Source organism: Hylobates moloch, unplaced genomic scaffold (genome assembly GCF_009828535.3).
Source record: "Hylobates moloch isolate HMO894 unplaced genomic scaffold, HMol_V3 SCAFFOLD_8, whole genome shotgun sequence".
NCBI classification, from domain to species: Eukaryota; Metazoa; Chordata; class Mammalia; order Primates; family Hylobatidae; genus Hylobates; species Hylobates moloch.
Window position 1 is genome coordinate 10,444,919 of NW_026652283.1, and position 25,884 is coordinate 10,470,802.

General features: G+C 42.7%; 1 protein-coding gene across 5 annotated transcripts in view; it reads left to right on the forward strand.

The window, feature by feature from the left end:
- The window catches only part of ETV6 (ETS variant transcription factor 6), a 260,443-nt gene that overhangs the window by 40,845 nt on the left and 193,714 nt on the right, over window positions 1–25,884 (forward strand). The gene's annotated exons all lie outside the window — the stretch shown is intronic.

A 25,884-nucleotide genomic window follows, 5' to 3' on the forward strand; every position in this document is an offset into this window, starting at 1 on the left:
CATCTGCTTAGTATAACTTCTAGCAGAAGATAGAACTGATGGATTTTCGTGCGCAAATACAGATTCACAAGGGTGTTCTTGCCAAAAGCTCCACGTACTCGGTGTCACAAGCATGGATTTATGATGCAGTTTGAAAAGGGTCAGAATATTCAGAGATGAGATTAATGCCAGCCCATGAGTGCATCTGATGGTGTCCAGAGCTGAAGTCCCCCCTGCAGATGCTAGGAAGAAAGAGGTGGCTCTGCAGACTGAGAAGGGGTGTAGGGATGCACAGTTCTTGCCTCCTTCCGCTTGATAATTTAGATAGAGGATGGCAGGTGTAAATCAGTTTGTGGTAGATGCAGTGTGAGCTGTCCTTTCTCCCCCTTCCTCGCGTCCTTACAAGACACCTGTCTGCTTTGTATAGATTCTGGCACTGTGTTATGATATTCCTGTAGTTTCATTTTTTTGTTGTTTCTCTTTTGATATTGGACTTTATATGCAAAGAATGGGATTAGTCATAATCTTTACGTCAAAACACATTATCTTCGTATTTTTATGCCGGTTGTGATGGCACACACCTGTAGTCTGAGCTACTCTGGAGACTGAGGTGGGAGAATCACTTGAGCTCAGGAGTTTGAGGCTGCAGTGAGCTATGATTGTACCACTGCACCCTAGCCAGGGCAACAGAGCAAGACTCTGTCTCTAAAAAAGATAGAATGGGCTGGGCACGGTGGCTCATGCCTGTAATCCCGGCTCTTGAGGAGGCTGAAGCAGGCAGACCACTTGAGGTCCAGTTCGAGACCAGCCTGGGCAACATGGTGAAACCCCATCTCTACTAAAAGTATGAAAATTAGCCGGGTGTGGTGGTGGGCGCCGGTAGTCCCAGCTACTCGGGAGGCTGAGCCAGGAGAATCGCTTGAACCTGGGAGGCAGAGATTGCAGTGAGCCAAGATTGCACCACTGCGCTTCAGCCTGGGTGACAGAGTGAGACTCTGTCTCTAAATCAATCAATAAATAAAATGATATAAAATAGTGTAATAAGCAACTATGTAGTCCCTTCGAGCTGCTATAACAAAACACATAAACTGAGTGGCTTATAAACAACAGAGATTTGTTTCTTTCCGTTTGGAGGCTGGTAGTCTGTGGTCAGGGTGCCCGAATGGTCAAATTCTGGTGAGGGCCCTCTCCTGGGTTTCAGGCTGCTGACTTCTCACTGTGTCCTCACATGGCAGAAGGGCGAGGAAACTCTCCAGGGCCTCTTTTATAAGGACCTAAATCCCATCCATGAGGGCTCTACCCTCATGACTTAAACACCTTCTAGAGGCGCCATCTCTAAATACCATCATATTGAGGGTTAGGATTTCAACATACGAATTCTGGGGCAACACGAACCTTGTCTGTAGCAGTGACCATAAACCCATCCCCCTAGACAAATCTAGGACCTGGAGCATAACCTGCATCTGAGCAGATTGCCATCCTTCCCACACTTCCTCTCCCTTCTTTTCTCTACCCAAGGTAACTACTGTCTGAATCCTGTATACATCTATCTTTCCTTTTCTGCATACTTTATTTCACTTACATATCATTCTAAAATGGAACACATAAAAACATAAGACATATACACATAAAAAGTATGTAGCTACATAGATATGTATTTAATTGTTATCACCTTTCAACTTTATAAAAAGGATATCAGACCATATATAATCTTTTGGGACTTACTTTTTTACTTAACGTCTTGACTGCCAGCATTCATCTGTATTGCTATGCATCACGGTCGTTAATTTGCCTTCTCTGCCGTATGATGTTCCATCATGACCCGATTACACACAGTTTATTCATTCACTCTCTCATTGATGGGCGTTGAAGTTGGTGCTAGGATCTTGGCAATTGCAAACAGGTTTGCCATACATATATTCATGTATATATAATCAGTTGTCCATGTGCAAAAGAGAGTCCTTTGTGTTCATGACTCCATTGTTTTGAAACCAGCAGTAGTACTGCACACTGGGAGAATGTTTGTGGGAAGCACAATAAAGGTAAGTCCTCAGTACTTTGTATTTCAGTTTAGTGTAAAGAAGTAGCATGTAGACTTCATAGGAGACCAGACACTTCTATGGTTTGAGTATTTGTCTCCTCCAAAATTCATGTTGAAACTTAATGCCTTAATCCCCAGTATGGCAGTATTGAGACATGGGGCCTTTAAGAGGTGGTTAGGTCATGAGGGTTCTGCTCTCATGAATAGATTACTCCATTCATGGGTTAATGGATTAATGGATTAATGGGTTATTACGAGAATGGGACTGGTGGCTTTATAAGAAAAGGAAGAGAGACCTGAGCTAGCATGCTCTGCCCCTTACCTTGTGTTAGCCTGCGCTGTCCTGGAAGTCTACTGAGTCCCTCCTAGCGTGAAAGCCCTCTCCAGATGGGGCCCCTTGACCTTGGACTCCCTAGCCTCCATAACTGTAAGAAGGAAATTTCATTTCTTTGTAAATTACCTAGTTTTAGGGATTTGGTTATAAGCATCAGAAGACAGACTACATATCTTATTTTAATTTTGTTCCTCCCACTAACTTCCCAGCCCCACAGTGCTTGGAGCAACTGTTTCTTCAGTCATGACTTCAGTACAGTTAATGCCTGTTGACTTCATCTTATGTTAAATTCTTTGCAGGTAAAGCCGTGTTCCTTATAAGATCAGTCTTTTTTTGTTCCTCTATGTGTCTAATCAGGTCAATTCTTTGCATTATTTTGTTTAGCATCATCTACCAGGAACTAGGCAGGCACTGTCTTAATAAAGCCTGATTCTTGCAGTTGAAGAACTTGCTATCTAGTTGGGAGAGGCAGTATGCGAAGTAAGATTTAGAATGCGTCATGAGGCCAGGTGCGGTGGTTCACGCCTGTAATCGCAGCACTGGGAGGCTGAGGCGGGTGGATTGCCTGAGCCCAGGAGTTCAAGACCAGCCTGGGCAACATGACGAAACCATCTCTACAAAAAATTAGCCAGGCATGGTGGCACATGCCTGTGGTCCTAGCTACCCGGGAGGCTAAGGTGGGAGAATCACCTGAGCCCAGGAGGTTGAGGCTGCAGTGAGCTGTGATTGTGCCACTGCACTCTAGCCTGGGCGACAAGATGAGACCCTGTTTCAATAATAGTAATAATAATAAATTTAAAAATAAAATAGAATGCATTATTATATGTACCTTAGAACTTAGGTCTTAAAGAGAGAGTGCTTACCTCTCCTTGGGAGAGGAGACTTACAGTGGTGGGAGACAGTGTTGCATCTGTCAGATAAATTAGGGAAGGCACATGGGGCGGACGATTTCAGAGAAGTTAGAGGCATGGGAGAACATTTGCCACTCAGGCCATGGCAAGTAGTTGGCTTTGACTGTAACATGCAGCAAATGCAGTTCATGGAGGCAGATGAGGGAAGTCATGCAGTACTTGTGTTTCTGTGAGTCTCTTCAGTTTTGGGGTTTGTAGACAGGTCGTCATGTTCACTTACTCCTAACCTCTCTCCCACAATAGTCATCTGAGTCTGTGCTACTTAGTGTCACCCTCTCACTCTTTCCCTTGGTGGCATATCCAGTTGGCTAAGAGGACAGGCCTGACCTTGTGCCCAGAGTAGGGAGAAGATGCCGATCACCTCTGGTCCTTGTCAGGCTGTTTGCTTGGATGGTAGAGTTCACCCAAGTTCGGACTCAGGAATGGCCTGTGGTCATGGAGTAGTGTTTTTCTGTCCAGGGTCTGAACCAAGATAACTCCATCACAGGGGTAGCAACAGTATGTGCTGGGGCAATTCCGCTACCCACTTCTGGTGTCCTTCATTGCTTTCCCTGCACTATCTCTGTCCCCAGCTGCTTCCATCCATTTGCTTTCTAGTGATGAAGCACTGGGGGAAGCTGCAGGGATGGCTGCTGCACCCACATCCATCCCTGCCCATCTGTTCTCAGAGACTCTATGGCTAGCAGAGGGAGTGATGATTTCAGGGAAGAGTACCAGAGAGGGCCAGTGGATAGAAGGAGTCTCTCTTCTTGGAGAAAACAGCTGGTCCTCTGTGACCAATTCTCCCTCAAACTAGAGAGATTATACGGCCACTGCATACACAAACACACGTGTTTGCGAAGATAGGATGGAGTTGTACCAAATAAAAAGTTTATTGAAAGGGATGGTGGTAGCGAAACACTGTATCATGCCGTGGCATAACGGGGTATTATATATTGGATGGCTTTTTGGAAATCATTTTAGGCCAACCTTATTAGAGATCTAATTTATTTGTATTCTTGTAGCTACCTAGCACAGTGGTAAGAACACAGACCGACATTTGGTAAACCTTGGTTTGAACTCTACCCCTGCTGCTTCTGACCTCTGTGAGTCTGCATATTATTTAACCCCTGAGGCTCAGTGTCCTCGGTTGAAAAATGGGCCACTAATTTACTATGACGGCTATGTGAGATGTAATGCACATGACATATTTTATAATAGCTTCTTATGGAATTATCTGAATTGGGGACCTGTCTGTGTGTTGCTTTTATAAAAAGTTCACCCCTTAAGACAAGTCATTCCAATGGCCATGTTTAAACCAAATGTACTGTCTTCTGTAATGCTCAATATATTTTTCATGTCATTGAGTGCAGAGACTAGGTGGGAAGATGATCATATACAGACAGAATGGGCACCACTCTGCCTAAACATGGCTCTCACTTTCAAAACAGTACTTTACACTGTCTCCTCCCCTATTAAACTTCTCCAGTGAAGACTCTTTTTCCACCTGGTTATCGTCTCTGTGTTTGTTACAGCCTTCTCTCTGCTTTCAGATATTCAACTCTGCAAAGTCGTAATCATTTATCCACATGTACTTTTGTGTGTGTTCGTCCCATCTCTCTCTTTAGAAGACAGGTTCCTGCTGGTGCTTGGAATAAGATGCTCTTTTCCCTCCCCGTGGAGATGCTATTTTTCCCCCCTTTAAGGAGCTAGGAGAGACTTTGGTTCAACATGTCTTATGTATCAGTTTAGCACAGTGCATTTCTTCCCTTAGATTGACATGTGATTTAAAAAAACAAAATTTGGAACCGGTCATATAAAGATGGTGTATGTCACTTAGTATAGGTCGTCTCTGTACCCTTTGTATACTGAATTTTGCTGTGACCTGTCAAAGGATACCGAAGACAGGCCCATGTGAAACATTTAATTTCTGGCATTTTCGTGCATGTGAGATTCATCTGATGTGAACTGAAGGTATGTTATCCTTCCTTTTAATGATATCAAATCTGGCCCAAATTCATATGACCCCTTAGAAAATTACTGTGATAGGAACAGATTCTAATGAATTGAAATAGAGATTTCTCTACCTCACGTAATTAGGATTTGAGAGTTAAATAAGAAAGTCAGGGATAGGGACAGGGATAGAATGGCATGGAGAAAGTCGGAGCCAAGAACACTGAGGAGAAGAAGGGAGTGACAGCAGCAAGGACCATTGCTGTTAGGAGGGGAATTCTTTCATCAGACACTGGAATTCTCCCGCCAGGCACTGGAGTTTGCCCTAGCTTCTCTCTGCTTTTGCTGGATCCTGGGGCCTGCAGTTGAAGTGAGTTGTATTACAGTCCCTTCCAGTTTTGCACTTCAGGGAAGTGAAATGGAGCAAATCCTAATGGCGCAGGCTGGAGGGAGAAGGACTAGTTTCTTTAATGTGACTCAACACCTGGCAAGGCTGTCTTTTTCTCACCCGGGTTTCATCTGTTAGTTCTGCAACTTGCAGAGTCAGATTTTGAGGAGTTTCCAGCTCTCGCCTTCATGGCTGTCCTTGTGTTTGTGGTTGTGTTCTCCAGGCACCTCCTTCTCATCACTCTTTCTCCAGAGCTGGAGACCCAGGGGTGTGCTTCCTGGAGGATTGTGAGGAACCTCAGCTGCTCCTCTCGTCCTCTGACCGGGCGGTGGGCTCGGGGAGCTTTGGAGTTTCATGCAGTCACAGCCCTTAGCATGTTCAGTTGGCTTTTTCCATAACACCAGTGACATCTCTCTTCTTCCTAATCATCAACTCATGGAATATTAGAATTACCAAGACGCTTGCAGTTCCTGTGGTCTAATTCCTTCGTTTTAGAGATGAGGACCCCTAAGGCCTGGGGAGGGGAGATGAGAGGTGTAGGGGAAAAAAAAGAAACTTTTTCCTCTAAATAAGATTAGCAAAACGATAAATTAACAGGAGAAAAATAGAGAGTGTATTAACACATGCAGCACACATCACACGGGAGAAACCTCAGTGATGAGTAACTCAGAGGTTCAAGGGTTTTTCTTTTTTCTGTGTAGCACTTGTCAGTCTCTGATATTGATTTTTACTTGTTTCTTAATATTTGTCTCCTTCCACTAGTACGTACGCTCCATGGGAACAGTGATTTTCATCTCTTTGTCACTGCTTTATTCCCAGCACATAGAGCTGTGCCTGGAGTGGTAGGCAGATAATTGTTGAAACAATGAATACATGAACTTTGGGCAAGTAACTTAACCATTCTGTACTTCAGTTTTCTTGTGAGTAAAATAGGGATTAAAATAGTGCCTACTTCATGGAGTTGCAATAAAAACTAAGGGAGTTAATCCATCTAAAGTACCAATAACCCACCCATAGTAAATGCCCAATAAATAGGTTCCCAGCCGGGTGCAGTGGCTCACACCTGTAATCCCAGCATTTGAGAAGCCGAGGCAAGAGGATCACTTGAGGTCAGGAGTTCGATACCAGCCTGGGCAACGTGGTGAAACCCCATCTCAACTAAAAATACAAAAATCAGCTGGGTATGGTAGCAGGGGCCTGTAAACCCAGCTATTCAGGAGGCTGAGGCAGAAGAATTGCTTGAACCCGGGAGATGGAGGTTGCAGTGAGCTGAGATCATGCCACTGCACTTTAGCCTGGGCAACAGAGTAAGACTCTGTCTCAAAAAAATAATAAAAATAAATAAGTTCCCTATTATTATAATTATTAAATATTGTATTTCCTCACTAGAACGCAAACTCCTTGAGGGCGGAGACTATTTCTTACATCATCTTTTTATTTCTAGTAGCAATTTGGCTGACACATGATTGATATTCAGTGTTTGTTGAACAGATAGATAAGTTATAGAAAAATTGTAGGTAATACTTCTGTAAACAATTGTTAAATTTAAATGAATAGATTTCCTTCCTGTCTTTTTCCCTAAGCTCCAATCAGTGAATCTACATGGATTATGTAGATTATGATTACACTGTGCCTTAACTCATCACTTAGGCAGTGGAGTCGATAATTTATTTTGTCGCCATGACTTGGCTGAAATTTCTTGGGGACTGACAGCAATGGCGGAAACTTGATGGGTCATGAATGTCACCATAGCCTGTAAGCTACACAGGAGCCACCTAAGAACTACTTCATTTGTGGTTATAACTTCACAGAAATGCTTCCCAGTCAGAGGAGGTACTTAGCAGAGGCTGCAGGCATCTGAACAGACAGATGCAGGAAAAGATGAAAGGGAAGGTTAAGGGAGAAACATACTCCTCATCTACGTTCTCAAGAAACGGCTTAAAGGTTGTAAAAGGATTCTGCTTTTAAGCTTGAGTCACTCATTTGACTTCTGTGGGCCTTGCAATTTCTCTGGTAAAATTAGAGAATATGACCAAGATTATCTCCAAGGACCTGTCTTACTTTTTAAATTTCCTAATTCTGTGAAAAATGCTTAAGAAGGCCTCAGACTGATTAAGAATTTAGGGGTGTAAGTTTAAGTGGGGATACTGATAAAAGGGCAGGGAGTGTTACTGTAAGAGTAATGGAAAAGTGTCTGAGTAGCGTAACACATCCATTGGTGAGAGGAGTAATTAATTAGAAAATGAAGGCAGAATCCACATCTTCACAAAAGTTTCCCATCTCCTGGTTTGGATGAGTATATTTAATGTGAACTAAATTGCATGTGGGCTGTCTAATCTGGGCATCTGACTTGTGAACCCTTCCCATAACTAAGCCCCGAGAGATTTCCCATCATGCCCATAAGGTAATACAATTTGGCAAGAGGATTTGGACTTGACGAAATCACTTGTCCTATTTGGCATCCAGAAAAAGCTGACTTGCCTAATTTGAAAATAAATTGAAAACAAAAAAATTAAAAACAAACCCTCTGGTTGTTCCTTGTTTGATGAAATACCATAGAAAACTATTTATCTTTTTCCATACCCCATTACTATGGAGAATACGTTTTTACCATTGACGCTTCTAAGTATCTGTCCTTAGTTTCCTGTCCTTCCCTGCCACAGGTTCCAGGAAGGCTAAATCACTACAGCATGGTATTAAATCATAGAAATACACGTGTATTTTGTACCACGTGGGTCTGCTTGCATTCCTAACGTCTGCATTAGTATTAGTTTTCTATTGCTGCATAACAAACTGCCACAAATTTAGTGATTTAAAACAACATTAATTTCTTATCTCAGTTTCTTTGGGTCAAGAATCTGGACACAGTTTATCTGGGTCATCTGCAAAGGGTCTCAGAAGGCTGTAATTAATGTGTTAGCCAGGGCTGTGGTCTGATATGAGGCTTGACTGAGGAAGAACCCACTTTTGTTCACAGAATTTAGTACCTTGTGGTTGTAGGACAAAGGATTTCAGTTTCTTATTAGCTGTTGGTTGGAGGCTTCCCTCTGTTCCCTACCATGTGGGCCTCCCAACCTAGACACCCACAACATGGCAGCCTGCTCCTTCAACACTAGCAAGGGAGTTTAATGTTTTCCTGTAGCTCATATTTCTTTATAGATGTGACCTCAATTTTCCCCCTAATACCTTTGTAAGATAGAAGTAGGGAGCACCAAGATAGATCCAAAAAGGCTGAATGAAATGCTGAAGATTGAGCTGGTGGTTGCATTGAACAATATAAACTGATTAATAACAATTCATTAATTGTGCCAGGCACTGTGCTAAGACCTTCATGTCAGTACATTCTTGTTTAGTTCTTAGCATAGCCCTCTGAGTTAGGTATTACTACTACTAAACTATTTAACAGGTCGGGAAGTTGGGGATTAGAGAGGTTATGTAACCTGCCTAAGGTTCACAGACAGAAAGTGCACAGCCCAGATTTGAACACAGGCAGATTCCAGAACCCACTATCATCGCACTCTGAAGATCTCTCCATTAGAGCACGATGCTGCCATTTTCAGGATTCTTCCTATCTTTTGTTAAGTACTTAAGTTCCTGCAATATTGCAAAGGGATAATTGTAATAGGTTGCCCCTTTCAAAGTGCTTTAATAAAATGAAAGGACAACATTCTTTCTTTTCTGCTTGAGCCAGGCTTTCTTATTTTTCTGAAGACATCTAGGATAAATGGAAGGAAACCAGAATTTAGTGGGGTTTGCATGTATTGATAACAGTTTTGCTGAATACATATCCAAGAGCTAAAACATGCACTCTTCAATGTTGGTAGAATACAGCTTGCTCATTTTAATTCATTTAAAATGTTCATTTTAATTAAACATTACCCATTTTATTATTCCATAGAACACAAATCATCTGGAAAAGGCAGCATAGGTCTATTTTTCCAGCCTATAAAACTGTATGTAGATGGATTTTGATGAGGGATGTACAAGATTTAATTAGAAACTGAAATTTTAGAGTAAAAAAATGCAGGGGTGTGTGTGTTTCTTCTATATTTGTGGAAACCGAGAGAGCTATCCTGCAGGATACTTGAAAATATATATAAATACAGAGGAGAAATAAAGTGCGGAGAAGGTTTGTTGATTATTGAGCTTTTTCATGGGGGATAGAATGGAGCAGCTGTAGGATGAAGGTAAAGAGGACAGGAAAATGCTCTTCTGGGTCAGACCCAGCCGCACATCCCAGAGTGTTGCGGCCACCCTCCGTGTTACATAAAATGTAGGATGGCAGAGTCCTCCAGCTGGGGGGACCTTCGAGTATACTGCGTTCCCCCTCCTCATTCACTAGGGAGGATGCAAAAGTGCAGATGGGCCAAGGTCATGCATTTGACTTCCTTCACTAAACTGTTATGAATTTGCCTTCCCTGAGCTCCTGTTGGAAAACTGTCTTGAACTTACTGTTGTCGTTTCTCCTACTGCGTTTGTATTTCTTTTTATAAACCTTAGTCCAAGTCAGCCCAGTGCTATAGTTATTTGTGTATCTGTGTCATTCTCCCTAGGATGCCCTGGGCCATTTTTAATCAACTTTGATCCCCTTTCAGTGCCTTGCATGAGGCCTGGAACATTGGAGGTACACACTGTATATTGACTGAATTGAGTGAAAGGTATTTGAATATACAGTTGAGCTACGTGGGGATTAGGTCGCTGACCCCTCAAATCAGGAAAAATATCTGTGTATAACTTTTTAAAAAATAAATTTGGGGGTACAAGTGCAGTTTTGTTACTTGGATATATTGTGTAGTGGTGAAGTCTGGGCTTTTAGTGTAGCCGTCACCCTAGTAGTGAACACTGTACCCAATAGGTAGTTTTTCAACCTTAACCTGCCTCCTACCTTTTGGAGTCTCCGATATATGTTATTTCCCTCTGTATGTTCCCGTATACACATTCTTTAGTTCCTACTTATAAGTGAGAACATGCAGTATCTTACTTTCTGTTTCTGAGTTATGTATATAACTTCTGAGTCCCCAAAAACATAACTACTAATAGCCTACTGCTGACTAGAAGCTTTACCGATAACGTAAATGGTTAATTAACACATATTTTGTTTGTTACATGTATTATGTACTATATTCTTATAGTACAGTAAGCTAAAGAAAAGAAAATGCTATTAAGAAAATCATAGAGAGGAGAAAATATATTTACCATTCATTAAGTGGAAGTGGAGCATCATAAAGGTCTTCATCTTCATCACCTTCATGTTGAGTGGGCTGAAGAGGGCTTGGTCTTGCTGTCTCATGGTGGCAGAGGTGGAAGATGCAGAGGAGGTGGGAGGGAAGGCAGGCCACTCAGTGGAAATTTATTGAAAAAAATTCACATATAAGCGGACACACACAGCTCAAACATGCTGTTCGCGGGTCCACTGTATTTCATCTGTTTGTTTCCTACTGTGGAAGACAGGGCTTCCACGCTTTAGTTCTAAAACTTCCATTGTAAGGCCTTGAGGAGGATCCTCTCATTCCAGTAACCTGAGAGTTGGTAAACAAATTCAAAGCCACTGTATCACTATCCTTTATGTTCCTATGTTTTTTTTTTTTTTTTTTTGCCATTTCTTTTTTCTTTTGCACTTTAAAAATTGTGGTGATATATACACAATATAAAATTTGCCCTTTTAACCATTTTAAATATACAATTCAGTAACATAAGGTACATTCACATTGTTGTGCAACCATCAGCACTCTCCATAACTTTTACATCTTCCCCAGCTGAAACTGTCCCCAACAAACACTGGCATGCCCTTCTCCCCTCCCCCAGCCCCTGGTAATCAGGGGTCTTCTTCCTGTTTGTGAATTTTGACTACTCCAGGTCTCTCCGTCAGTGGAATCTCATTTGACCTTTTATGACTGGCTTATTTCACTTAGCATGATGTTAGAAGGTTTATCCATGTTGTAGCATGTGTCAGAATTTCATTCCTTTTTGGCAGCCATTGTCTTAAGAGTTTAAGTGCTTTTAGTCTTTGTAGCCAGAGGTAGATTTTTCTTCCAGCTCTGTGCTTGGGCATTTCCCAAAGCGAAACTTCCAAAGGCACATCCTGTCTTCCTGAGTGGTATTCTTTGAGGGAGCTGAGTAGCAAAACTGAGGCTATTAATGTTCGCTTAACAACTGAGCAGCTACTGTGTATCAGGGGCTCTGCCTGTGACCAGGGAGTACACAGTCTTGTGGAAGAGAAAACTGGGTACTCAGCTAACTGTGGTACCATGTGCTAGGTGCTAAAGGAGGAACAGAGGGCCCTGCGTGATCTGCTCAGGACCGTGAGGGAGAGGTAAGAAGAGTTCAAAGGAGAGGTCATATTTCAAACAGACCTTGAAGCTGTTCAAGGCAGAGAAGAAAGGGATGGTGTTCCACGAATGGCCTGAGCTAAGGCAAGTGGAAACACGAGGTTTGTTGGAAGAATAGCAAGGACAGCTTGATGTTTATAGAAAGTGGAGAGAGTGTGGGGAATGACATTAGGGTGTATGTGAATGCCATGCTAAGGATTGGGGGACAGGTAACTTAGAGGCCTCATGCAGTTAGACTGACCCCGTTCTATCTGTGGGTTGACGGGGGGTGTGAATGGATTGGAATGGGAGAGACCACTCTGTGGGGCAAGTGGGAAGGGAGCATGGTTGCAGCATTTTAGGCCAGAGACGATGAGGGCCTGAAGCAAGGCAGTGAGAGGTAAGAATTTGCTCATGGTCAGGTGCATCGGGCCTGTTGACAGCAGAGTTCGTTGGACTGCTCCCACCTATTGCTTTTTGTGTTCTGAAGTTTTTATAATTTCAATTCCAGTTTAGAGATCTGTTTTTAGAACACTTCTCAAATCTTATTATACCCATAGTGGCAAGAATGAATTGATTTGTACAAGATAGCTGGACAGGTTCCTACCTTCAGGCTTTCTACCCAATTGTGCACTTGGAAGGATAGTTTTTCATAGTCTTCATGTGCTAAGTGATTGTATGTAATATACAATAGCTGGAGTCTAACTGTAATTAAAACAGGTTAGCCAAGCTACAGTAGAAGTAGCCCCCCAGCCCCGCCCCCATGGCCCTTCCCCACTGCCTGTAATCTGTTGGTAACAAATCAAACAAAAATTTCATGCAAGGGTATAAACATACTTTGAGTCATCAGAACCTACCTAGTGGTCCATAGAACCTTGGCTCTTCATGAAGGACTCTGATAGTAAGCTTACCAGGAAGACATAGTCGTTCATATGCAGTTTCTATTCTGAACTGTGAAATGTGAGACATTACTTTGGAAAATTAGAAAAAAAAAATGAATTTAATCAGGATCCTTAAAAGGTTACATTTATCATGCTTGTAATCCCAACAATTTTGGAGGCTGAGCCAGATAGATCGCTTGAGCCCATGAGTTTAAGACCAGCCTGGGCAACATGGCAAAACCCTGTCGATACAAAAAATACAAAAATTAGCTGGGCGTGGTGGCATATGCCTGTAGTCCCAGCTACCTGAAAGGCTGAGGTGGATGGATGACCTGAGTCCAGAGAGGTTGAGGCTGCAGTGAGTCAAGATCGTGCCACTGCACCCCAGCCTGGGCGACAGAGTGAGACCTCCTCTGGAAGAAAACAAAGAAGTGACATTTATAGGAGGGTCCCAAACATACAAATATGGAAAGTGAAAATACTACTTGCTACAGGTACTGAAAGAAAATACTCAGGAGTCATTGTTCAACTGAAAGCAGATTGAGGAAAAGGTGCTAAAATATACTAAAAATAATGAGTTTCAAAGAAAATCATCTTTTGTTAACCTTTGCATTAGTCAGTCCTTATTTTTTCATTTTAGTCACTCCTTTACAACAATGTGTATAAATATAGAAGATCAAGAGAAGTGTGACAAAAATAATTTAAGATTTGGAACATGGGTTTTCAAAGGAAAGGTTAGAGAAATTTGGGGATTAAAATGGACAGCCTTTATCATCTTCAATATTAAAAAAAAAATCAGAAGGATATTTATGAGCAAGCCAATGAAATGATACCGAGAAGTTTATAACACATACTCTGCCCGTATGGGGCTTTCACCTAGTGGCCATGTTTCCATTGTGCAGTTAACTACTCAGTTATTTTTTATTTCCCAAGAGCACTAAGTGAAAGCAAATGCATGTTAAGTTGTGGGGGCTATTCTGAATGATCAGAGCCCACCAGAGTCCCTTATAACTAACTACCCATTAGGAGATGTGGAGTTTCCTTCTTGGGGATGGAGGGGACTGAGTCGGGGAGCTTCCTGGATGGGAGTTTGAACCAAATAATCTTATTATGTAATTCCTTTCAATTTTAAGATTTGAGGGCAACTTTAGAAAGAGATAAGTAATTGACTGACCAACTTTATAAAGAGATCAATAATTGACCGCCCTTGGAGTGTAAGAGTCAACACCTAAAATAAATGTATATTTCTAATATTTTGAAAGTAGAAGAAAAAGGAAGAAAGGAGGAAAGACAAGTTATCTAGTGGAGATGATGAATTTTCAGGTCATCCCTCTAGTTTTTATTTTAGACTTGTGTCTTTCTTTGAAATTATTACAGCTTGCATGTATTTTGTCTGTTTACTCATTATTTCATCTGTCTTACCGTTCCAAGGTAAGCACCGTGAAAATGGACTGTGTCTTTTTAGTTCTTTACTGTGTTTCTGCCATCAAGCCCAGTGTTGACACATGGTAGGTACTCAAGACGTGCTGGCTGACTGAATCAGTGAGTAGTGAAGGTGGACCATGGGGAGAAGAGTGCTGCAAATACCAGAGAGAAGGAGAAGAAGGAAGTGGAGGGGATAGCGGAAGAAGGGGAAGAGGAGTGAGTTTACAAGGCCTTTTTTTTCTTTTTTTGACAGAATCTCACTCTGTTGCCCAGGCTGGAGTACAGTGGCATGATCTCAGCTCACTGCAACCTCCGCCTCCCAGGTTTAAGCGATTCTCCTGTCTCAGCCTCCCGAGCAGCTGGGATTACAGGTGCACGCAACCACAACCGGCTAATTTTTGTATTTTTAGTAGAGATGGGATTTCACCATGTTGGCCAGGCTAGTCTCAAACTCCTAACCTCAAGTGTTCCACCCATCTTGGCCTCTCAGAGTGCTGGGATTACAGGTGTGAGCCACCATGCCCAGCCTCCAAGCCCTTTCTTTTAAAAAATAAATTTTATTTTTTATATTTGAGATTTACAACATGATATTATGGGATACATATAGCTAATAGAATGGGTTGCTATAGTGAGGTAGGCAACCATTCTCACAGGGGTTTGCGTGTGTGTGTGTGTGTGTGTGTGTGTGTGTGTGTGTGACAAGAACAACTAAAATCTACATATTTAACAAAAATTCCTAATAGAATATAGTTTTATTAAGCCTTAAAAAAGGAGATCTTGCCATTCGCCACAACATGCGTAGACGTAGAGGACATTATGATAAGTGATATAAGCCAGATACAGAAAGAAACATATTGTATGATCTCACTTATATCTGAAATATTTATTTTAAAAGCTCAAATACACAGAAACAGAGAATGAAACAGTGGTTAATGCCGGCGGAAATGGGGAGATGTGGGTCAAAGGACACAAAATGGCAAGTGCACAGGATGAGCATGTCTGGAGACCTAATGTACAACGCAAAGACTAAAGTTAACAAGGCCTTTTGGTTCTGTTGCTGTTGTTGCATTACGTAATAAGTGTGCTAAGAACAGGAGACACATAACGTCATCTAAAAAACAGGAGATGAAGTGGGCCGGTGCCCAAACATGCTAGCTCTGGGGAACAATTCAGGATGATTTGCCACTGAGTCAGGTTTGTTAATTTTTTCTACAATAGCCAAAGGCTCTCAAAAAAATCAAGGTTTCCTGCTTTATAAATAATCTCTGGAGGGGTGTGTGTGTTTCAGGCATCTGACTCCTTTATTTATATTATCTGCCCTGGCCTTCAGATGATTTTCGAGCAGCTTTCGATTAGATTATCTGCATTGGGATAATGGAGCAATTTTGCAGCAAACTGCTTTGGACTGTTCGACTCTTCTCGGCCTGAGTAGCCAAAAAATAATAATAACTTGATTTAGTCTGGTCTAGCCTGCTGTAGTCTGACTTAAGGATATAATATCCCAGACCTTAGACACTTAACTTAATACATTAACATATTAACAAAAGCGTAAAACAAAATACTAGAAGAAAACAAAACAAAAACAGCACTTTTTTTTTCGGCCATTTGACTCGAACCACAGGGTGCCCTCATAATGAAAAGAATATTCCAAGGGAAAGATGAGAAGGCAATTGAGACAACTCTAAGCCCCCGTCTGCCCACCCAAACCCTCTGGCCACCACTGTACTCTCTCCATGAGAAAGCAGGCCAGGAGTCAGTTCAGCTGCCTGTGTTTCAGTGCTTTTAATATCCATGGAGGCACAGAGAAATGAAAGCAGGAGCCTTGAATCTAGGTTTTTCCAGAATCCTTTTGAGAGACTTACTGTAGCGGCAGGAGCTCCATTTTGGGGGGTCACCCCCTGAACTTTGATGGTTTTCAAATCTTTGGAGGGCCTTGGTCTTAGTGGCTCAGAGGTCCCCTGCCAGGACTTCTTTAGGATGGGGATGATAGGAATCGAATGTTCCTTCTGTTGAGGTGCATCAGCCTTGCATGTGAGTTCTTGATGTCCTCAGGCCTGGCTTCCCAGTTGGTTAAAGGAATGAAAATAACAACGCCTTTCATTTGCAGTGCAGCTTTAAAAATATTTTCTTTTGCTATCTCATTTTATCCTGATAATAACCGTGTGAGAAAAGCAGGATGGCAGTCTTACTGTCCTTGTACACGTGGAGAAATAGATGCACAGAGGTTAAGTTGCCCAGTTTAGTAAAGGGCAGAGCAGGGACTAGACTCCATGTCTCTTGGCTGGAAGAGCTCAACACTATCACATCACAAGATTGTTTCTTGTAAAACAGTCCTGCATAAAAATCAAAAGGAGTAGAGAGCATGATGTGAATTTCAGCTTTTAGAGGCCACTGTCTGTTTTTCATAGGTTAAATAGTGAGTCAGTGTGCTCTGAGCTTCCATGAGGGGCAGCCCTCCTTACCTGGCAGGTTACTGAGTTTTCTGATGACTTCAGTTTTAGGTGCTAGGAGACAGTAGGGCCACCTGCACTGTTTTGTGAGCAGGACAGATAAGAAGCAAGTGGAGAGGGTGGAAGAGCACTGGCTTGCATCATACAGCCCAGCTGCCCTTGCAGGGCCCGACTGTTATAAGCCAGGTATTTCTAGGACGATTGCATTCCTGGCCATATCTGTTTTCTTTCAGATGGGGCACACAATTTACCTTTTGAGTTCTGTAAATGGAATCGAGGTGAAATCTTTACTCTGGTGCACATATGACCTGCAGGTTGATGCTGCTTGTTTGGAAAGCCCTCTACTTCACAGCGAACAGCTTGTACTGTCAGGTAGACCTCTCTGCCAGAGGACCAACTCCTGTGTATTTGAAAAGGAAGACAAACCTGTATTTTGTAGAAAGGGTCTATTGTTCCCAGGGGGTGGTTGTGGCCAACTTCTTGGACTCCTTTGGCTGACTCTGAAGAAGGAATTGAAGTCAGAATGCTAATCACTGACTTGCACAGGCCTCAACAATCAAACCTCAGGGAACTCAGAAGAAAGTAAACAAGAGCGCTCAATTGCAGAGTCTTGAAGAAGAGCAGCTGTGTAAAGGAGGCTAGACGTGAAAAAAACGTGTTGGAGAGGAAAAAAAATCACATTCCCTGCTTCTCAGATGGGAAGTCTTAAAAATAATAAAGAGTCCTGAGCAGCGGGCTCATTTCCCATGGGCAGGCTTGCTGTGGCAGGCAGGCTCACCTGCTAGAGGTGGTCTCCTGGCTGAGAACGGGAGCACGCCTGTGGGAATCAGAGCACTTCTCTACCTGAGCTGGATGTAGATTTTTTGGAAAATCCTAGTTGTGCACTGCGTTTCCATTGATCCCTTTCATGCTCTCACTTGTTCCCTTTAGTTCCGAATAGCAGGCTGGTGTTGAGAATTCTGTCATCATGGAGCGTTTTCTTCTAAACGTGAGAAATGTCGGAACCATGGGTGTTCCCAGATTGCTTTAGCCTCTGTTGATTTTCCTTTTAGTGTAAGGAAAGAATGATTTTCTTCTTAATTTCTCCCCTCTAACCTCCTGCATGTAGATTTATGGATTCTAATTGGGACCTTTCTTTGATTCAGTGCCAGGTACACAGGCTCCGAGTCATACGTAGCAAGTGGCCGAGGGGATCTGTCCTAGAGAACGTCATGGCGGACAGGCATTGGCCGTGGAGTGGTGATCCCTGGCTCTGGTTCTTCTCCATCCAGTGACCTGGCATGTCACCTCACAGGGACATATTCACCTGTTAATTGAGAGACTGAACTAGAACATGGTTATGATAATTTTAATCTCACCTTTCTCTCCTCCTATCTTATGGCAGTAAAGTGACTTTTTAGCAGAATCAATTTATAAGCCGTTTGAAGTCTATCCTTTCTTCCCTTAGCAGTTGTATTTGTGATTTTCTCAGCCCGATTTTAAGTTATTCCGTTATAATTTTGAATATTCTGTTATGCTCCTCTCTGTGGTGAGCATACGTCGAAAGCTGTACATTTCCTTCAGGGTAACCTTTGTTTCCAGCAGGAGAGAGCTCTCACTACCACATCCAGCCTTGATCTCTTTAACCTAAATTGGAATAAGCCAGACAGAGCTGGGGTTCATGGGACAGATGGGAACATCTCAAGTTTAGGGTTGGGGAGTCTCAGTGGGAAAAAAAAAAAAAAGAACAAGAATGTAGACTTGGAATTTGAAAACAGATAAAGCAGCCCTCACTTGTGCTCTGCAAGGCAGTCCTGTTGTCTTCCAAGCTACTGAACAGACTGGGTGGGAAAGCTGCTGAAAGACTGGAAATTTGGGGACTTAGCAAGAAGTGTAACAGTGCCATAACTGCGTTTTCTTAAGGAAACTTGGAGCTGAGGTGCCACCTCCCTGGGAGGGACTTTTCCACTGGCTTCTTGCAGTCTGGACATCACAGACGGTCCAGACTCCCCCCATCTTCTGTACATTCCCTTCTACAAGCCTCGCTGTGTTATCACAGGTACCACTTGTAGGACAGTATCGTGGGGGATGGACGTTGTTTCATTCTAGGCACATTCAGGAATCATATATGTACCCTGCCTGGCTTCTGATCTTTCAGGCCAACTTTTGGAGCTGTTAATGACTTCTAGAAAGCTGAAATGCACTGTCACTCAACCAACCCTGCTTTTCTGCTGGTTTATTTTTGTTATTCCTGCCCCCACTCATCTTGCTTTTCAGCCATCAATGAGAATTTATTGAGTTACTCAGACACTCACTTAGACCCTGTGGGAGAGTAGAAAGATGTGTAACAAACTGTCCCAGAATTTTGAGGGACTTAAAATCCATTTGAAAAGGCAAGGTCTAAGCACATGAAAAGTTACCTAGCAATATCAGCTCGTGAATGGAGAGACAGTTGATCAGAGAAAGAGAAATGTCTGTTCAGGAGTGGTCAGGGGAGGCTGCATTGAGGTGATGGACACGTGTGGCCTGGAAGCTTGATTCCCATCCCCCCAATTGTATTCTATATGTAATATTTGATATATACGCAAGAAGCTGTGTGAGTTACAAAGCATGATGATACAGTGAACACCTATTAACTCACCACCCAACATAAGAACCAACATGACTGATACTGATACCCTACCTATATACCTCTACCTTCTTCCTCCTTCTACCCCTGCCTTCCTATCCCACTTAGCCACTGTCTTAAATTTTACAGATTTTATTCCGTTCCTTCTTTTCTTTTTTGAAAGCGTTTGATCTTTTCTTCTCTCCTCCTCTCCTCTCCTCTCCTCTCTCCTATCCTCTCCTCTCCTCTCCTCTCCTCTCCTCTCCTCTCCTATCTCCTATCCTCTCCTCTCCTCTCCTATCCTCTTCTCTTCTTTCTTTTCGAGATGAGGTCTCGCTATGTTGTGCGGGCTGGTCTGGAACTCCTGAGCTCAAATGATCCTCCCACCTTAACCTCCCAATAGCTAAGAATATAGGCCTGTACCACTGCACCTGGCTAGATCTCATGTTTTCTTTGGAAATCTCATAATTGTGATATAGGATCTCTGAATGCAGAACACCTAGGGCACAAGTGATGGTTAATTTTATGTGTCAACTTAGATGGGCCACAGTGCTCATATGTGTGATCAGATATTCTTCTGGATGTTTCTGTGAAGGTATTTATGGATGAAACTAACATTTAAATTGGTGGACTTTGAGTAAAGCACAGGGCCCTCCATAATGTGGGTAGGCCTCACCCAATCAGTTGAAGGCCTGAATAGAACCGAAGAGGGAATGCCACAGCAGACGGCCTTCAGACTTACACTGCACCATCGGCTCTTCCCTGGGTCTCCAGCCTGCTGGCACACCTTGCAGATTTTGGGCTTGTCTGCCTCTGTAAGCACATAAGCCAGTTCCTTAAAATAAATACCTGTGTGTGTATGCATTTATATATATGCACACCACCCTATTGGTTCACTTTCTCTGGAGAACCCTGACTAATACAGCATATCACACCTCTCTGGATGCCACGCAGGTAGCACTGCAGAATTAATTTGCAGAGTATTCTCACATCAGGAGGTCAGCAGTATATTCGGCACGTAGCAGAAAGGCATTTGGGTGATTCTGGCCTACGCCATGGAAGAGAAACCTTGATTTTCTGTAAAAGCAAGGCCAGCTTTTTTTGGAGGACTCTCTTCTCCCTTTTAGTGTTCTGTCCCCTCCCAAAGCTCCATGGCTTTCTCTGGTCATTCAGGGACCCTTATTCCCTCCTCAACACACATGCACCCTCATGTCTATGGTTTCCCGTACCTTCTGTGTGGACCCTGGTTCTGCCTGTTACAAGGAAAGGCGTTTAGTTTCTCCGACCTCCTGTCTCCTCAGATGTCAGTCTGTATTTATTATGTGTCACCATGTACTAGATACTGATTTAAGTGCTTTGCCTGTTTATTCCATGGTATTTTCACAACAATCCCAGGTGGTAACTACTATCATTATGTTCATTTTGCAGTGACAAAATGGCAAGAAAGTCATAGAAATGGGATTTGAGTCCTGGTAGTCCGACTTCAGAGCCCTTGCTTCTGACGCTTCTGAAACACATTATGAACTGGAAAGCGCTCTACAAACATACGCTGCTGTTAGTATCACAACGCTAGTATTACAGTGCGCCTATTGCCTTGGGGCCCTGCGCTCTGCTAGTTGATAGCTAGGGCATTTTTGGAGCTGATCCAGGCTAATGAGGGTCATTGATGGGAAAGTATTGCTCTTCCTAGAAAGCTCTGGTTCTTTGACAGAAGCCTTCTGGTGGCCACAGTTCCTGAGCCCTAAGAAGAAATCCTGTAGGGTACCTCTAGGACATGATGGTTAGTGGATGTGTAGGGTCATGAGTCTCCTCTCTGGTCGTGTCAAGAAAGCTGCCCCCTACTTTGTGTTTAAGCAGATCCTGGAGGCTGCAGGATAGCCCATTGAGACTAAGCGGAGATCAGGCGTCTGCAGCTAAGCAGAGACGAGGCATCAGGTGAGGAAGCCTTAGCTTGGAGGGGCAGAGGCCGCAGCTAGACTTGGTAAATATTTGGCACTTCCTCTCCCTCACAGGACCATAGCAAATGTTAAATAATCACAGCACTCTTTAGTTTGACCACCACTAATCGATTGAGTTGGGCAAATAGCATGGAAGGTCTTTGCCCATTCTTTGGGAGCCCTGGGTGTCCCCAGAGAATTGAGTCTGGCATTAAGTTTTGCCTCTCCTTTCTCGTTTTCTTTTCCCAGCCATATTTCTCCAGGTTTTCAGCACAAACTCAGCCCATTATTTTTGTTTCTTCAGTGTCTTTAACTCTTTCCCTGCCTGTTGAGATGGAGTCTCACTCAGTTGTTTAGTAATGGCAGTACATTGAGAAGACCATCACACAGCAAGAGTTCTAGGAGTTTCTTTGCCTGTGAGGTTAGTTTTCTGTATTTCATTTGTGGAGGGAACAGAAGTAATCCCATTTAAGTGTGGAAACTTTCTTTTTGGAACATTTTCCTTCCTTTTTCTTCATACATCGTGGTTCCTTCTCTCCTGCACTCTCACATAGACACCAGTATATAGAGATACTGTTTCTAATCCTGAAATTCCTTTTTTGAAGGAAAGAGAACATTGTGTGCCATTGTTTTCTGCGGGAGATCTATGCTGCTCTTCTGTTTTCCAAACATTTATCCTTAAAGCATTTTCAGATGTCAGTTAAACAAGGGAACAATGGCCCCTGGGTCCTGTTAGGGACATACTCTTAATGACTGTAAAATGAATAAGGTATAGAGGAATATTCATCTGAAGTCATGATTTGTACGTCATTTCCTTGCTTTCTTCAACATCATTATTTCTGAACCAGAAAGTATTTTGATCAACATTTTGGAGGAAGAATTGTATGGTATTTCCCAACCTTCCCTCCGTGGGTGGAATTGCATCACTGAATCACTTTTCTCTATTTTTTTCCACTTTCTGTCTCCTGTTTTGTCAAGGCTCCAGCAAACTCCAGCCTTTTTTCTGTGTTTTTTAGTCCTAAAATTCTAGCCTGGCATCTGCGATTGTGTTAGTTTCCCATCATTATTTTCTAGCCTAACAAGGAAGCCTCATGAAAACAAAGCGTTTTGTTTAATCCTCAGGTGGACGTTTGAACCCTCGTAAACATGCTCCCTTCACCCCCCGTCTTACTTTTTAGCAATCTCAGAGATCAAAAAGACAATCATCTCATCCACTGTAGACAAAGTGAAGTACATTCCTTTCATTTGCCTTTGCCGTAGTCCCTATTTCATCCATCTAATCCGTTTTAAGGGATAAAATTGCAATTACAAACATTTCATGTGTGGTGAGATTTTTAGTATTTTAATCTGGTCTGAGACTTAAGATGAAACAACAGTTCTAACAGAGGTCCTGTGTGGAAGAAAGGACCTAGGTGCCAGTCTCAGTCCAGTCCCTTCTTAGACGTGTGACCTTGGAAAACCTCCCAGACCCATCGTCTCGTCATAGTTGGGGATAGTATTACAGGTCGTGCTCATCTGTGTTACTCAGGGTTCTCCAGAGAAACAGGACCAATAGGAGATCCACATGGCTGTTGATATCGATAGATAGATAGGTGTGTATGTAGGGATGGCAGGCTGGAGACCCTGGGAAGAGTCGATGTTGCAGTCAGGAGGCTGAATTTCCTCTTCCTTGGGAGACCCAAGTTTTTTTCTCTTAAGACCTTCAACTGATTGGTTGAGGCCCACCCATATTATGGAGGGCAATCTGCTTCACTCAGAGTCTACTGACTTAAATGTCCATCTCATCTAAACAGTATCTTCACGGTGTTCAGGCAAATATCAGTGCCACGTCCTAGTCAAGTTGACACCTGAAATCAACCATCCCCCTCTCTCAGGAGTTGGTGAGCATCAGGTGTGAACAGTCAGGAGCTGCAGGCATGCACGGAGGAGGCCACTGTTCTTCATGCTTGAGCCTTTTCTCTCTCTGCCTCCTTTACTTCCCTTCTCTCCCCTCACTGTTACCCTTTTCCTCCTACCTCTGACACCTGCCCTTCACCTCCCACCTGCTACCTGAGATGGGAGCCACACGTGAAGTCAGAAGAAGGGGGAATGACCAGGTGGGTGATGAGTCTAAACTGGAAAGAGAACAGATCTGGATGCCAGTCAGGATGGAGTTGGTCTAGCTCTTATGTGATCATGGGCAAGTGAACATGCCTCAGTGAGCCTCTGATCACTTTCTGTATGAGGATAATGATATTTATCCTCTAAAATGAGGATAATTATATTTATCTGATATAGTTCTTCTGCCCTAACACATACGTGTGCATTGCCTTTGCTTTCAAATGTTTGGTAATTACCTTTTTAGATTTAAATCATTACTCAAATTGAACTCTCCTTCAGCCTTTGTATGTCTAGACTTTCCGTTAAGATTAGATTACTCGTTTTACTATGATTGTAAACCATTGTTTCCATGAAGTCTCATAGCGAATGTTCTTTTGCTATTCCTCTTTTGTTATTAGTCTCTTGTTATTTCTCAAACATACCAAGCGCACTTCTCCCTCAGGGCCTTTGCATTTGCTGTTTCCTCTACATGGAGCTCAGATGACTGTATGGCTTTTTCCTAAACTTCTTTGAGGTATCTGTTCAAATGTCTTCCACTCAGGGGGGCTTTCCCTGACCACCTTATAGAAAATAAAATAATATAATATATGCTGTCACGTTCTGTTGCACTTGCCTTGCTTTGTTTTTCTTCATAGTCTTTATCTGGAATATATATTTATTTCTGTCTACATCCTCCCACTAGGATAGTGGTTCTCAACCTCGGATGTTCATTAGAATCACCCTGGGAGTTTAAAAAAATCCTCTCCTGTGTTCTAGAACAATTAAATTTAGTAGTGTTAGGGAAGAGACTTGGCATTAGTATTTTATAAAACTCCCAGGAGATTCCTATGTGCAACCAAGCTTGAGAACCAGTGTTCTAGTCTAGAACCTTACTTCCCACAGGATGTGGACTGGTGGCATCAGCATCACCTTTATTTGAAAGCTGAGTCCAATTCTTCTCTTTGGCAAGACCCACAGATGATGCATATGACATTAAAGCTTGAGAATGCACTGCACTAGAATGCAGGGGCGTCATTTTGCTTGCTGCTGTATCCTTAGTGTCAGAACAGTACTTAGCACGTAATAAGCACTCACTAAATATTTATCAAATGAATTAACATTGGAGATGAGAGGAAGAAGGAGGTAATAATGGAAAGAGGACAAAGAAAGGGAAGCAAGGGAAGACAGAAAGAAAACAGATTTGGCCTCCCCACATTTCCTGGGCACAGATATAACTGCTCTCTCTTGCTCTTTGCTCCCAATCAAAACTCAACCAGCCTCATGTCCAACATCTCATGGGCTTGCCTCCAGTTCTCTGCACTTTCCAAAGTGATAGCTGACTAATCAAAGATGTTGTGATAATGAATTGCCTAACTACGCAGCCTGGCTGCTTCTCTTCTAGCATGTATTTGATTAGGGGCCTGCTGAAACCAATTAAGTAAATAATTCAGTGTGACTTTATGAACTACCTACTAGATGCATGGCTTAACACAGGCAGCCTCAGAGGCTGAGAACCAAAGATGGAAAAAGCACAACTTATAGTCCAGCTATGGAGACAGACTTTTAGGTAAGTAATCATACCTTGAGGCGAAAAAAAAAAAAAAAAGGTCAGTGATGTCAGACACTTACAGACATGTAGACAGGGTGGTGTGGAAGGTCTGGAGTAAGTGACTGTTTCAGATTGAGGGGTGGGAGTAGACTCCTGGTGAGGAGGGCAGGGGCATGTGAGCCGAGTATGTGAGTGGCTGGAACACAAGGTGGGGAGGCATGCTTGTGAGCTTTGGCAATCACAAAGATGGTTAGAAGGCAGTTAAAGGGTTGGAGTATGGTCAGTTCTGTGTTTTGAAGAGATGACTGACAGTCATGGAAGGTGGATTGGAGAAAGAAGACCATGGACCCATCACACACAGTTTGGAGATGATTAAAGATAATGCCCACGTTACATGACAAAGCCGTGGCAGGGGCAATAGGATGTAAAATGTGGAGATAATGTGGAGATAGGATGTAAAATGTGGAGATAGGATGTAAAATGTGGAGATAGGATTGAGATTTTTCAGATGTGGAAGACCATGTCTTTTTTATTTAACCCAAGTGAGCAGGAATTCTTGGGGTGACATCAGATTCGACAGTTTTTAGAGCATATACACTGAAAACTCTATGATATTACAGAAATACAGGCTATTTGTCTTTCACTGGCCTTTAGATAGACTGGATTAGTGGAGAGTTGAGCGTTCTTCTTTCCTCAGAGCCTTGAGTGGAGATGGACCCTAGTGATGATTTATTTTGACTACTTTATTTTGAAGATGAAGAGAAGGAGGCCAACATATGAAATGATTATCAGAACCAGGAATGGAGCTTGAGGTCACCATTACTAGAGACATACTGAGTGCCAGGTGGTTTAAATACTCATTATCACCTTCAGTCCTCAACCATTGTATGAAATAGGGATGCTATGTTTATTTTAGGGATGAGAAAACCCAAAACTCAAGGAGGTAACTCACCCGAGGTTTTGCAGCTAGTGAGTGGTACAGCTGGGATCCAAACCCAGGTGTGTCCCAGCTACGCTGTGCCATTTACTCCTCTGCCCTGCTGCCTTCCTAATCAGTACTCCCTGATGCTGCTGACGAAGAGT